This window comes from Eptesicus fuscus, chromosome 7 (genome assembly GCF_027574615.1).
Source record: "Eptesicus fuscus isolate TK198812 chromosome 7, DD_ASM_mEF_20220401, whole genome shotgun sequence".
In the NCBI taxonomy this organism is placed as follows: domain Eukaryota; kingdom Metazoa; phylum Chordata; class Mammalia; order Chiroptera; family Vespertilionidae; genus Eptesicus; species Eptesicus fuscus.
This window is the reverse complement of record NC_072479.1, coordinates 20608827-20623917: the sequence shown is the minus strand read 5'-3', so window position 1 is coordinate 20623917 and position 15091 is coordinate 20608827. Positions and strand designations below refer to the sequence as shown.

Here is a 15091-nt window from a genome sequence, read left to right as displayed (position 1 = left end):
GAAAGAAAAACACACACATTGATTTGTTGTTCCACTTATTTATGCATTCATTATTGATTATGCATTGATTATTATATGTGCCCTGATGGGGGATTGAACCCACAACCTGGGCATATGGGATTGAAGCTCTACAACTGAGCTACCTGGCCAGGGCCCTTACCAGTTCTTTTATTTTATTTTATTTATTTATTTTCTTAGGACACATAATTTTCTTAATTATTTTTTGTGGAAGGGACGCCACACTTCTACTCAATTAAGAGAAACATTTTTATCAGGGGAGAATTCTTTCTCTTTTTCTCACTTATCCTGCCATGAATCCATAGGGAACGGGTTCCAGCAGCTCAGGCTCCTTTCTATGGGTTCTCACACAGTGTGCTTCTCTGGGTGGAGGAGGCGGACGCTTCAGGGGAACCCAGGTACCGGTCTCTTTGGCCTCCTTCCTTTTCTGATCATTTCCCTTCACACGTTTCAGGAAGCTGTCTCGGCTCCTAGAGTGCTGAACATGCTCAATGCGCACAGTAACTCTCCTGGCAAGAATCTTGCCCTTCATTTGCTCGTTCACAGCAATGCCTACTGCTTGCTGGTGGCACTGTAGACTCTCAGTTTTGCCCTGGGAACACGTGTGGGGCCTTCCTTTTTGAACAGTGCCCATCCCCTTGATGTCCACAATAGCACCTTCTTGTAGATGCGCCTGTATGTGGCCAAGGGAACAGCTCCGTGTTTTCTAAAAGGCCCAGAGAACATAGCAGGGTCTTTCCTCTTGCCCTTGGTGTTAGTCATTTTGGCAAAGATGGCGGTTCTGACCAAAAGGCACCAGTTCTTTTATTTAATTTTTGTTGGTTTCTCTCTCTCTCTCTCTCTCTTTCTCATACAAGATAGGATGCTAAAAAGTTTCTACTTAGTCATATAATAGTGAATTTCCTTTACACATTTCAGGAAGCTATCTTGGATTTAAAGTACTTAATGAAATGAAAGACTGATTATTTAATCTTTAGCCAAGTCCCAGGTTTAGCCAAGAGTGTTAAAGTCAGGTTTCAGCCCCACAAAGCTTAAGAATTCCTTGATGAAAAGAAATGCCATATCATTACCATTTTGCCCATCAAATCAGTTGCTTTGCTACCTTCATGTGCTCTGGCATCAAATCCTGTGTCTGTAATCATACAGTAATGAGACTAACAGAGCCAGTTATACAATCCTAGTTTATTCTTTTTAAAAAGCCCTGAAAATATAGTGTGCTCATTAGCTAAGAGAAGAAGCCTGGGGAAAGGGTCAATACAAGTGAGAGGGACGAAGGGTGGACACTATGAGGAATAGTTAGCCCAGCTGTCAGATTGTTCAACCAAAGACGTGGCTCTCACAGTTTGAGATCATTGCTTCAGTCTTACTAGGGAGTATTTAAAGTAAAATGAGCCTCTTTCTGTTTATCCTACAGCAGCCATTTTGTCTTAACAATGTACTCCTTGAAAGCTTCTTAAGGTAATGTTGACCTCTGTTGAATGAGACATACCCTTTGCAGACTACGCCAGTTCCTGACTCATTAGCATGGCACACCTCTGCAGCCTTATCTTGTTGACTTTCCTCCACCTCGACTCCTACCTTCCTACACACCTACAGTCCAGGCATACCTCACTAATCACACGATTACCTGGCAGGCCCAATGCTTTATGCTCACAGCTTCTGAACACACTGTTCTTTTCCTAGAATGCCCTTCTGCACCTCATCTACTGGAGAAATACTTATCCTTCAACAACCCACTGTGAGAATAAACAAGTAATATTTTCTGTCAAAAAAGGGAGTTTAGGCAGTGCCATTTTGGCTGGTGTGATTTGCAGCTCCCCTGGGGTCCACCATTTTATTTATTTTTTAAAAAATATATTTTTATTGATTTTAGAGAGGAAGGAAGAGGGATAGAGAAATAGAAACATCAATGATGAAAGAGAATCATTAATCGGCTGCCCCCTGCACACCCCCTACTGGGGATCGAGCCCACAATCCAGGCATGTGCCCTTGGCTGGAATCAAACCCGGGACCCTTCAGTCCACAGGCCAACGCTCCATCCACTGAGTCAAACTGGCTAGGGCAGGGGTCTACCATTTTAAATGGCAAAGGTCAACCCCTCCTTTTTTCCTTGCACAATTGGGCAAGACTGTGAGCCTAAGCTCTGACCAATCAAGAATGAGGGACCGATCACGTGTGTTAGACATAAAACCCTGAGCGGACCACCTGCTCAGTGTGCACGCTGCCAGACTCTGTGTAGGTACATACCCTCCTGCAGGAGTAAAGACATTTGCTTGCTGCCTGGCTCCTGAGTATTCTTTGTGTTCTACCAGGACCCCTGATTTGGGGGGCTCACCTTATTTCTAGCACCACTCAAGCATTTTTTTAACCGCTCTGGCCTCCCACCTTTCCAATCACAGGAGAACTTTGGACCCACCATTGTACCTGTATGCACCTCTATTACAGCACTCGCTCTCTTGACCTTAATGTCAATCTCCCTTGTATTTTAAGCCATCCCCAGGCAACCACTTGTCCACTCTCTGCTTCTATAGATTTGCCTGTTCTGGGTACTTCATATAAATGGAATCATACAATATCCAGTTCTTCAGTCCTTTGTGTCTGGCTTCTTTTGATATTGTTGTATTTAACTCAGTTATTAATTAACTGGAAAGGAACAGAGGGAAAGCTGAATATTATAGACATGCTCAGTAAAGTCTAGGTGATGTAGGGAAGACACTTGCTTGTTTGTCACATTTGGGAACAGGTCATTGTCCAGGATGGGTGTGGCCATGCAAGGGTGCAAAAATCTGAAATACATAAGCTCCTGGACAAAGGAGTACCCTGGGGCTGGGGATTGAACCTACAACTGAGGTATGTGCCCTTGACCAGGAATCAAACCCAAGACCCTCAGTCCTTGGGCTGACGCTCTAACCACTGAGCAAACCGTCTAGGGCTTATTTATTTTCTTGCCTAATTGCCTAACTCTTTGCAGTAAAGTGTTGAGTACAATGGTGAGAGTAGACATCATTGCCTTGCTCCTAGTCTTATGGAAAAAGAGTTCAGTCTTTCACCATTAAGTATGATGTTATGCCCAGTTGGTATGGCTCAGTGGTTGAGCATCAACCTATGAACCAGGAGGTCACAGCTGGTCAAGGCACATGCCTGGGTTGAGGGCTCAATCCCCAGTGTGGGGCATGCTAGACACAGCTGATCAATGATTCTCTCTCATCATTGATGTTTCTATCTCTCTCCTCCTCTCCCTTCCTCTCTGAAATAAAGAAAAGCAAATCTATACTAATAAAAGGGTAATATGCTAATTAGACCAAATAGACCAGATGTCTTTCAGACGTCCTTCCAGACAAAGCCATGGTGGCGGGGACCAAGGCAGAGGCAGTTAAGAGAACGGCAGAGGAGAACAGTTAGGGGTGATCAGGCCAGCAGGGGAGAGCAGTTAGGGGCATCAGGCCAGCAGGCAGGTAAGCGGTTAGGAGCCAGTGGTCCCGGATTGAGAGTCGGACATCCCTTGAGGGGTCCTGGATTGGAGTCCTGGTACACGAAATTCGTGCACGGAGGGGGGTTGTCCCTCAGCCCAGCCTGCACCCTCTCCAATCCAGGACCCCTCGAGGGATGTCTGACTGCCCGTTTAGGCCCGACCCCGGTGGTATCGGGTCTAAACGGGAAGTTGGACATCCCTCTCACAATCCAGGACTGCTGGCTCCCAACTGCTTGCCTGCCTGCCTGCCTTCCTGATTGCCCCTAACCGCTTCTGCCTGCCAGCCTGATCACCCCCTAACCATTCCCCTGCCAGCCTGATTGATGCCTAACTGCTCCCCTGCCAGCCTGTTTGCCCCTAACTGCCCTCCCGTGCAGGCCTGGTCACCCCTAACTGCCCTCCCCTGCAGGCCTGGTCCCCCCCAACTGCTCTTCACTGCAGGCCTGGGTCCCCCCACAACTGCCCTTCCCTGCAGGCCCGGTCACCCCCAACTTCCCTCCTCTGCCAGCCTGGTCACCCCTAACTGCCCTCCCCTGCAGGCTTGATTGCCCCCAACTTCCCTCCTCTACCTGCCTGGTTCCTCCCAACTGCCCTACCCTGCTGGCCATCTTGTGGTGGCCATCTTGTGTCCAGATGGGGGCAGGATCTTTGACCATATGGGGGCAGCCATCTTGTGTGTTGGAGTGATGGTCAATCTGCATATTACTCTTTTGTTAGATAGGATAGAGGCCTGGTGCATGGGTGGGGTCCAGCTGGTTTGTCCTTAAGGGTGTCCCGGATCAGGGTGCGGGTTCCCTTGGGGTGTGGGGCGGCCTGGGCGAGGGGCCTGTGGTGGTTTGCAGGCTTGCCACGCCCCCTGGCAACCCAAGCAGAAGCCCTGGTATCTGGGGTTTATTTATCTTCTACAATTGAAACTTTGTAGCCTGGAGTGGAGCCAAGCCTCCTGCTTGCTCTGTGGCGGCAGCCATTTCTGTTGCGATTTATGTATGTTCTTTAATTGAAACTTTGTAGCCTGGAGTGGAGGCCAAGGCAGGCCAGTGCTTCAGAAGCTTGGTTTCCTCCATCGCCAGGGGCAACCCTAGCCTCCTGCTCTTTCCAGCTTCATGGCTGCCACCATTTCTGTTTGGATTTATCTTCTATAATTGAAACTTTGTAGCCTTGAGTGGAGGCCTAGGCCAGCAAGGGCAGGCGGAAAGCTTGGCTTCCTCCATTGCCGGGGAAACCCAAGCCTCCCTCCTGCTCTCTGTGGCCGCAGCCATCTTGGTTGGGTTTATTTGCATATTCGCTCCTGATTGGCTGGTGGGCGTGGCTGGTGGGTGTAGCAGAGATACAGTCATTTTGCATGTTACTCTTTTATTAGATAGGATATATATATCCTATATATATATATATATATAGATCTATCTATCTATCTATCTATCTATATATATATATATATATATATATATATATATATAGAGAGAGAGAGAGAGAGAGAGAGAGAGAGAGAGAAAGAGAGAGAGAGAGAGGGGGAGAGAGAGAGAGAGAGAGAGAGAGAGAATGAATGATGGTAGTTTTGGGTTTTTCATAGATGCCCTTTTATCAAATTGAGAAAGTTTTTTTCTATTCCTAATTCATAGAATGTTTTGTTTTGTTCTTTTATTCAGAAGTGTTGGATTTTATTAGATGTTTTTCTGCATTTTGGCATCTATGTTCATAAGGGGTATTGTTCTGTAGTTCTCTTTTATTGTTAATATCCTTGTCTGGTTTTAGTTTCAGGGTCATACTGACCTCATAAAATGAATTGGGAAGTGTCCCCTCCTTTTCTATTTTTTGGGAGAGTTTGTAAAAAATTAGTATTAATTATTTTAAAAATAATCTGTAGAATTCTCCAGTGAAGCCATCTGCACTTAGGGGAATTCTATGGGTAGCTTTTAAATTACTCATCATCTCAAAACATAGGTTTTATTATTATTCGGTTGGATGAGGCTTTTAGAGCAGGAGATGATTGCTATTGAAAAGCTAGTTTGTTACTCATAGTTCCCAAGTTTCCACACATAGGGAAATAACAGGGTTGGTCAGGAGGCAAAGGGAGCAAGGGGGCAAGGAAAAATGTTGGCAAGAACTTTTTTTTCTCTCTGTGGAAGGCAGTATATGTAGGTTTCAAATTGGCTAATTTAAATAATTTCATCAGATTCTGGGGCATAGGGATCATTCCGAGTTTCCTTGTACCCAGACCTGGGCTGATTACTTAGGGCAGGGAAATAGGGAATATAGTGCCGTTTGGATTTTGGATTTGTTAGTTTGCATATGAAAGATTCAATCACAGGTAATTAGGAACTATTGCAAGGAACTGGCTAACCCTGGAAGGGGAAGTCTCTCCAGGGTCCACAAAAGCTCCAGATGTCTAAGCATCAGAAATACAGCATATAAAAAGTCATGATTAATCACAAATTCAGACTCTTTACTTGTTATAGGACTGTTTAGATTTTCTATTTCTTCTTGAATCACTTTCAGTAATTTGTGTCTGTAGAAATTTGTCCATTTCATCTAGTTTATCTAAGTTGTTGGCATAGTATTTCCTGATAATTCTTTTTTTTTAATTTTTCTAAGATTGGCAGCAATGTCCCTTTTTTCACTCCTAATACTGGTAATTTGAGTCTTCTCTCTTTTCTTTTCTTTTTTTGACAATTTTTAAAATTTATTGTTTCATCCATGTTGTAATTTTATTTAATCATATTATATTTTAAATGTGCCACAAGAATTAAAATCTTAAAAGTATATAGTGAAGTCTCATGTAAGGCTAATAGCCACCCTCTAAATTTCTGTATTTTCTAAACCTACTTTGGAAACAAAGTTTAGTTGTATACAAAGGGATTCTCTTGAGTAAGACAAAGTGGTGACTGGGAAGATTTAATTTCCAATGATTTTTAAAGAACAATTTGCCCTGGCCAGTTTAGCTCAGTGGATAGAGCGACTTGTGGACTGAGGGGTCCTGGGTTCCATTCCAGGGGCGCAAGCCTGGGTTGTGGGCTCTATCCCCAGTGGGGGCATGCAGGAGGCAGCTGATCAATGACTCTCTCTCATCATTGATGTTTCTATCTCTTCTCCCTCTCTCTTCCTCTAGTTAGCATTGGAGTTGTCAACAGGCCCCAAGCAAAGAATTCAAGGAAGATTACAATAGCAGCAAGGTACACACTTGGTTGGCCAAAGCCTTCTTGCCCGCAGGCGGCCCTCTTGTCCCCGTGCTCCTCATCCATGGCTCCCACATCCGGCTCCCAGCTCAGGCCACGCAGACTCTGGCTCCTGGCAAGCGGGCAGAACTGCGCCGCCGCCTGCACTCTCACTGGCTCCATGCTGGCGCCTGCGGGCCCTTGGCCCAGGCGGAGATGGGGGAGGAGGTCTCCTCTCTTTTTTTTCTTCATCAGGCTAGCTAAATGTTGGTCAATGTCATTGATGTTTTCAAAGAACTAACTTCTGGTTTTATTGATTTTTCTCTATTGTTTTTCTTTTTTCTATTTCATTAATTTCTCACTGTAATCTTAATTATTTTCTTGCTTCTCCTTGGTGTGGGTTTAGTTTCCTTTTCTTTTTCTAGTGTCTTAAGGTGTAAAGTTGGGTTATAGTTTGGGGATTCTTTTCCCCTTAAAACAAAAGGTGTTTACAGCTGTGAATTCCCCCTAAGCACTGCTTTCACTGAATGCCATCAATGTTCAAATGCTGTACTTTCATTTTCATTCATCTCAAAATATTTTCTGCTTTCCCTTATGATTATTTTCTTTGACTCATTTGTTATTTAGAAATGTGTAGTTTAATTTCCATGTATTTGTGAATTTGCCTACAATTTTTCTGTTATGGGTTTCGAATTTCATTTCATTACTAGAAGCCCGGTGCATGACATTTGTGCACTTGGGGGGCAGGGTTGTTCCTCAGCCTGGGCTGTACCCTCTTGTAGTCCGGGACCCCTGGAGAGCAGTTGCCTTAGCACTGCTGCAGAGGCGGGAGAGGCTCCTGCCACTGCCACTGCACTTGCCAGCCATAAGCCTGGCTTCTGGCTGAGCGGAGCTCCGCCTGTGTTGAGCACCAGGGGGCAGCTCCTGCATTGAGCGTCTGCCCCCTGGTGGTCAGTGCACATCATAGCGACCGGTCGTTCTGCCATTCAATCGATTTGCATATTAGGGTTTTATTATATAGGATGGTCAGAAAACTTACTTTGTATGATTTTAATTCTATTTACCTTTATCGAGACTAATATAGCATCTATCCTGGAGAAGAATGTCCATTCTGCTGTTGTTGAATAAACTGCTCTATAACTGTTTGTTAGGTATAGTTGGTTTATTGTGTTGTTCAAGTCTTCAAATTTTTTTGATGTTATGCTTAGTTATGTCAATTATTGAAAGTAGGGGTTTGAAGTCTCCCGTGATTATTGTTGAATTGTCTGTTTCTTCTTTTAATTCTATCATTTTTTGCTTCATGTATTTGGGGCTTTGTTGTTGAGTGCAGAGATATGTTTATAATTATTTATAACTTACTGATGAATTGATCTTATTATCACTATTTTTATCTTTAAAATCTATTTTTTCTGATATTAGTATAGCCACTCCAGCTTTCTTATGGTTGCCATTTTCATGGTATATCTTTTTCTATCTCTTTATTTCCAACCTATTTGTATCTTTGAATCTAAAGTGTGTCTCTTATAGATAGCATATGTTTAAATCCAGTTTTTTCTTGTCCTCTTTTTTCTTTTTTACAGAAACTTACATTTATTATCTCACCATTTCTGTGGGTCAGACACAGTTTAACTTGGTCCTTTGCTCAGGGTTTTGCAAGGTTGTAAAGTGTTGGCTAGGGCTGTGGTGTCATCTGAGGCTCGATTGGGGAAAGACCTCATATGGTTGTTGGCAGTAGCCCTTTACTAGTGGGCTGTAGAACTGAGTGGACATCTTAGTTTCTTGTTGTCTATTGGGCAGAGACCATTCTTACTTCCTTGACACATGGCCTTCCCAACACAGCCACTTATTCTGCCATTATCACAGAACAGATGTCATTCTATCATCTTTGTCATATTTATTGGTTAGAAGCCAGACACAGGTCCTACCCATACTCAAGGGGAGTTAGTTATACAAGCCTAGGATTTGGGGAACATGGGTGCCACCTCAGAGTCTGTCCCAGAAGGGTTAAGACATTCAAGGTTACTCAGCTAGTTATTTTTGGAGTTGGGATTTCACTTCAGTGACCACACTCTTAACATTATATTGTCCCTTCTGCTGATTCCACAGTCTGTGAATTCTAAAGCAAAGTCATTCCTGGGAGATGTATCTTGACTGATGAAGCCTGGGTCATTTATTCATCTCTGAAGCTACTGTGAGTCATTAGCACTCAAATCATTAAACCTGGAATGGAAGTGAAGCAGTTCTTCAAAGTACTATTTGGATATTAGTACCCAAAATGGTGACAAGATCCTGAGTGTATTCACTTCTGCTGGACACAGACCACTGCAGACGTCCCTGTGATGGAGAACATATTCTCAGATAAAACCCAGATTGACAATCTCTTCTTTTGGAGTGGATTGTTTAATCCATTCACATTTACTGTTATTATTGAAATAGGTGGATTTATGTCAGCCATTTTATTCCCCGCCCCCCCCCCCCCCCATCTTATGTCTTCTTTGTTCCTCTAGTTTCCTTTGCTGCTTTCTAGTGATTATTTTCTAGTGTAATATTTTAATTCCTTTAGTGGCTTCTTTTTTACACTTCATTTTTTGGGTTATTTTCTTAGTTGTTGCTCTAGGTCTTACCAAATACACCTTCACTCACCAGAATCTACTTCAGTTTTATTCAAACTTAATTACAGTGGAAATAGAAGCTTTACCCCTTTTGTGCTATTTTTGTGATGTATTTGCTCTCCTTTTTCTTTCAACTTCTTTAAAAGATATAAAATTATCTATAACTAGAGGCCCGGTGCACGAAATTCGTGCACTGGGGGTGGGGGTGGGGGGGTGTGCCCCTCAGCCCAATCTGCAACCTCTTCAATCTGGGACCTCTCAGGGGATGTCCAACTTCCAGCAGTCGGACATCCCTCTCACAATCCGGAACCGCTGGCTCCTAACCACTCACCTGCCTGCCTGCGTGATTGTCCCTAACCCCACTGCCTGCCTGCCTGCTCGCTCCTACCTTGATCTCCTGCCAGCCTGATTGCCCCTACCTTGTCCTCCCCTATCAGCCTGATCACCCCAAACTGCCTGTGCCTTGGCCCCCAGTCTGGCCTCCCTCTGGAGGCACCACCCCCATAACCCCAATGCTGCTGCCACTGCAGCTGGTTATGGCTGCCTGAGCCTTGGCCTTTGTAGCCACTGCAGCTTTGTCTGGAAAGATGTCCAGAAGACAACCACTCTAATTAGCATATTATCCTTTTATTAGTATAGATTTGGGGACCATTAAAACCACGCAGAACTTGAAGAAAACACATGGCCCTGGTCAGTTTGGCTTAATGGAGAGAGCATCGGCCTGTGGACTGAAGATTCCAGGTTTGATTCTGATCAGGGGCACACATGCCTGGGTTTTGGGCTCAATCCCCAGTAGGGGGCCTGTGGGCGGCAGCTGATCAGTGATTCTTTTTTTTTTTTTTTTAATATATTTTATTGATTTTTCACAGAGAGGAAGGGAGAGGGATAGAGAGCTAGAAACATCGATGAGAGAGAAACATCGACCAGCTGCTTCCTGCACACCCCCCACCAGGATATGTGCCAGCAACCAATGTACATGCCCTTAACCGGAATCGAACCTGGGACCTTCCAGTCCGCAGACCGACGCTCTATCCACTGAGCCAAACCGGTTTCGGCTGATCAGTGATTCTTATCATTGATGTTTCTATCTCTCTCTCCCTCTCCCTTTCTGACATTTTAAAAATATATATTTTTTAAAGAAAACACATGAGCTTCACTTTGGGCTTTGTCATCTTACAATATCCTTTGTGCAGTGTTTTAACTTCCCTCAACTTTCCTTTACCCACCTTTAAAGTGCAATCTATTTTGGGGAAGATGATCAGGAAAGTGATTCCAATGGGTAGAAGTTTTTTTTGGAGGGGATGGGTCATGAAGATATTTAAAAATTGAGCATGGTGATGGTTGTACCACTCTGAATTTACTTTAAAAAACCAGTTCATTGTACACTTTAGGTGACATGTACAGTATTGGATATTTCTCAACAAAGCTGTTCTTTTATTTCTTTTTAAATAAAGACCAGTCTTATAATCAATTGCAGATGTTTACAGAGGCCCCTCAAGATTTGCTCACCATGTCCCAAATCACGGCTGTGATTCCCAGTTGCCTCCAGTCCTGGTGGATCTGGATGGTGTGGTTTGCAAAGGAGAAGGTGGCAAGAGGCTTATGGAATTTCGGCAACCCCATTCCCCCGGTCTCCTCATAGGGCACCAGGGCCATTCCCACTGTGCCAGCTCTGCTCCCTTTAACCTGTTGGGCAAAAGAATCCTGCGTGCTCTGGCCAGAAAGTGTATTCTTTCTTAGGTGGCCCGGATGCTTTTTTTAAGGTCGTTTTATGGATTCAAAAGAATAAACAGAGATGTGGAAAGCTTTTGTCAAAATCCTTTTACATGGTTCTTCCAGTGTCATGGGAAATGAGATGTGGCTCTGAATTCATCCCAAAGTGTGTCTTTGGGCAAAAGCACCCAGAACGGCACAACTCCTGCAGAATGCCCCACACACTTTGCTGTCAGGACTCAGGGGGGCTTGAGGGTGAGCGAGGCGGCGGTGCCAGCACAGGACCTGGGAGAAGGTAGCGCTTTCTACACTGCCCAGGCCACGTGGACTACAGCAGTACCCGCCCAGGTGGGCAGGGTGTTTCTGCTGTTTTGTTTTGGTCTGGCCTCCACCCCGTCAGCCACAGACCTGTGCCTGCACTGAGAATGAATGCTTTGATGGCCCTACTTTTTGGTGGACAGTGGATGCACTCCCAGAGACTGGCAGTTAGACTCTGGTGGCTTCTGAGTCCCTTGTGGGGAGAGTCCGGCCCTAGGTCAAGAACAGACTCAGGCGTCCTCGGCCAGGAGGCCTCCTTGGGCTAGGGGCCGCCACAGTTTGAAGGCTGGCCATGACCCCAATCCTGGCAGGGGTCTCCTCTGGGGTGCTGGCAGGCCTGGGTTAGGGTGACTGGCGGTTTGGAGGCCGGTCACGCCCCCGATCCTGGCGGGGGTCTCCTCTGGGGTGCTGGCAGGCCTGGGCTCTGGCGCCGCAAAGGGAGAGGTTCCTGAATCTGCTTCCCACACACCTAGGCTAGGATACATCTTGTAGGAGGCGGCTTTAATGCCCGGGGTCGGTGACCAGGTCCTCCGGAGCCTCGCTTTCTAGTCTGCAGTCCCACGTCTCCCAGTGCCCCAGCCTCGGATGCGCCCATGCAGTTGCCCCCACCACCAGCCACCTCAGCGCAGGCCACAGCAGCTGAAGCCAGCCTCTTGGAAGCCAGGCCACCACACCCACCACCTCTAGTAGCTCTCTGCTGCTTGCTCTCTGTGCCCTGTCCACTGGGGTGGGGGAGTGCTCCCAGCCCAGAGGCCCTCCCTCCCTCCGCAGCCTGGCTTGGGAAGCTGGCCTCATGCTGGGGCTACTATGCCAGCATGCCCACTCGGCTACTATGGGTGCGACTCGGGCCCCCACGGAGGCCAACCTGGAGAACGTGGACCCCAGCTCTGCATCCGGCTGCTGCAGATGGCCTCGGTGGTCAACTACCACCTGCTCCTTCCACTGGCCCCATTGATCCCTCTCAGCACCAGCCATTTAGGCGAGGGTGGCGATTATCCAGGGACATCACCCCTGGAGCTGCTGGCTGGGCCCGGCCACGCCCCCCGGGTCGAGATGGGTCCCGGGACACTGCGGAGGCTGCTGGCCGTGCCCAGCCACGCCCCCCGGGTCGCAATGGGTCCCGGGACCCCCGGGAGGCTGCTGGCCGTGCCCGGCCACGCCCCCCGGGTCGCGATGGGTCCCGGGACCCCGGGAGGCTGCTGGCCGTGCCCGGCCACGCCCCCCCGGGTCGCCATTGAACCCGGGACCCCGGGGAGGCTGCTGGCCGTGCCCGGCCACACCCCCCCGGGTCGCCATTGAACCCGGGACCCCGGGGAGGCTGCTGGCCGTGCCCGGCCACGCCCCCCCGGGTCGCGATGGGTCCCGGGACCCCGCGGAGGCTGCTGGCCGTGCCCGGCCACGCCCCCCGGGTCGCCATTGAACCTGGGACCCCCGGGAGGCTGCTGGCCGTGCCCGGCCACGCCCCCCCGGGTCACGATGGGTCCCGGGACGCCCGGGAGGCTGCTAGCTGTGCATACCACGCCCCTCTAGGGTTGCCATCACTCACCAGGACCCCCGGAACTAAGAGGATTTGGCGCCGCCATCTTGGTTTTCTCAATGGCCAGTTAGGCCACCCGGAGTCCCGCCCCCAGCCTCTGGCAGGCCCAATCATGGGCATAGCGGAGGTGCGGTCAATTTGCATGTTTCTCTATTATAATGTAGGATAATAAAAGGGTAATATGCTAATTAGACCAGATGTCTTCCGGGCGTCCTTCCTGATGAAGCTGGGGTCGGAGGGAAGCCAGCTGGGTCCCAGGTGCCTGTGGGCAGCCTGAGGGAAGCCAGCCTGGGTCCCGGGTGCCTGTGGGTGGCCCGAGGGAAGACAGCCTGGGTCCTGGGTGCCTGTGGGCGGCCCAAGGGAAGCCAGCCTGGGTTCCGGGTGCCTTCTGGTGGCTGGAGGAGGGAAACAGCCCAGGTCCCGGGTGCTGGAGGGAAGCCGGTGCTGGCAGCGGGGCGGGGGGTGGGAAGGAAGGCCTATTCTTGCATGAATTTTTGTGCATCGGGCCTCTAGTATAAAATAATAATGATAAGTATTGTTGGGTTTGTACCACACATATTTATATATACATATATAATATATACATACATATGTATACTTTATAGAATTTTATGTATTTAAAGAAGTTGAGAGAAGAAAGGAGACCAAGTATATATTTATAGAGTTTGTTATTACTAAACTTCTTATTTATCCTTTCCAGTTCTCTTCATTTGTTCCTGTGGATGTGAATTATCATCCTGTGTAATTTCCTTATTCCCATACAACTTTGCTCCTACTCACCTCCTTTCTGTTGTTATTATTAAATATATTATGCCTCTATATGTTGGAGGTCCAACAATAGTTATATACATATTGTTTGTTACAATTGCTTTTTAAATCATTTCAGAGAAGAAATATGCATTTATCCTATTCTTTGTAATTACCTATGCAATTATCTTTCTTGGTGAGATTTATTTATTTGTTAGTATTCTGGCAGCAAAGTTTTATCCTATATAATAAAAGCCTAATATGCTAAGTGTCTAGTCGTCTGGTTGTCTATTCAACCAATCAAAGCATAATATGCTAATGATATGCTAAGGTCGCTCAACTGCACACTATGACATGCATTGACCACCAGGGGGAAGATGCTCTGACTGGTAGGTTAGCTTGCTGCTGGGGTCCGGCTGATCAGGACTGAGTGAGTCAGCCAGGACATGCCCTGGAGCCCTCTCACAGTTCCTCCCCAGCTGGCCAACCTCCTGCATCCCTCCCCAGCCCTCATTGTGCACCAGTGGGGTCCCTTGGCCTTGCCTGAGCCCTCTTGCAATCTGGGATCCCTTGGGGGATGTCAGAGAGCCAGTTTCGACCTGATCCTGCAGGCCAGGCCAAGGGACCCCACTGGTGCATGAATTCATGCACCGGGCCTCTAATTGTAATATAAACTAATATAAAAATGTGGTATAAAAAGGGAAGAGGAGAAGTGGTGCAGGTAAGGAATACAGGTGTGCATTGCAGAGTACATAAAATCAAATTGTTCTCTAGGGTCACTTGCTTTCAGACTGAACAACTTTCTTTAGTGCTTCTTATAAGGTCAACCTATGTTTTTTTGTATTAAATTAAAGTTGTTGTTTTCACTTAATAATGTACCATATCATTTCTTGTGACTCTTCCTCAAAAACATAACTCACTGCACCTATATGATATTCTATGGCCAACATGTATCTCACCATTCTTCTAAGGGGTTATTTTGAAATTTTTATTGTTACAAATGTTGCTATCATAAATATATTTGCATGTATATCATTTAGAAAACATTCTTTTTTAAAGTATGCAATTAATCTGAGAATATATTTATATCAAAACCATTCAGACAGTCCAAAGTCCTCCTTCATGGGCCATCCCCATCTTTTCCTTAAATGCAGTCACTCTTACTGGTTGGTGTGTGTACCTTTTCATATATTTGCCCATGGGTTGACTCACACAGGGGTAGGGGAGTGGGAGGAGAGAGAGAGAGAGAGAGAGAGAGAGAGAGAGAGAGAGAGAGAGAGAGAGACATATTTTTGTGTTTTATTTTTTGGTACTAGTTTTAATTTTACATCAATGGGATCATCCTATATATACTGTATTTGGCTTGTTTTCTTCACTTAACAACATGTATGGAGGTTCTTTCCATGTCATAATTTTAGCACATTCTATTTTAAAACTGCTATGTAGAATTCCAGAGTCATTTAACAAACTTTTGCTGCATCTCTACTGTGTGGCAGGCCCTAAGGATTCAGGAACTATATTC

At 46.5% G+C, this 15091-nt stretch overlaps 1 pseudogene; it reads right to left on the bottom strand.

Annotated features, from left to right (window-relative positions):
• Nucleotides 1-301: 301 nt before the first annotated feature.
• On the bottom strand, nt 302-783 carry LOC129149625 (60S ribosomal protein L21-like; annotated as a pseudogene).
• Between the last annotated feature and the right edge of the window lie 14308 nt (nt 784-15091).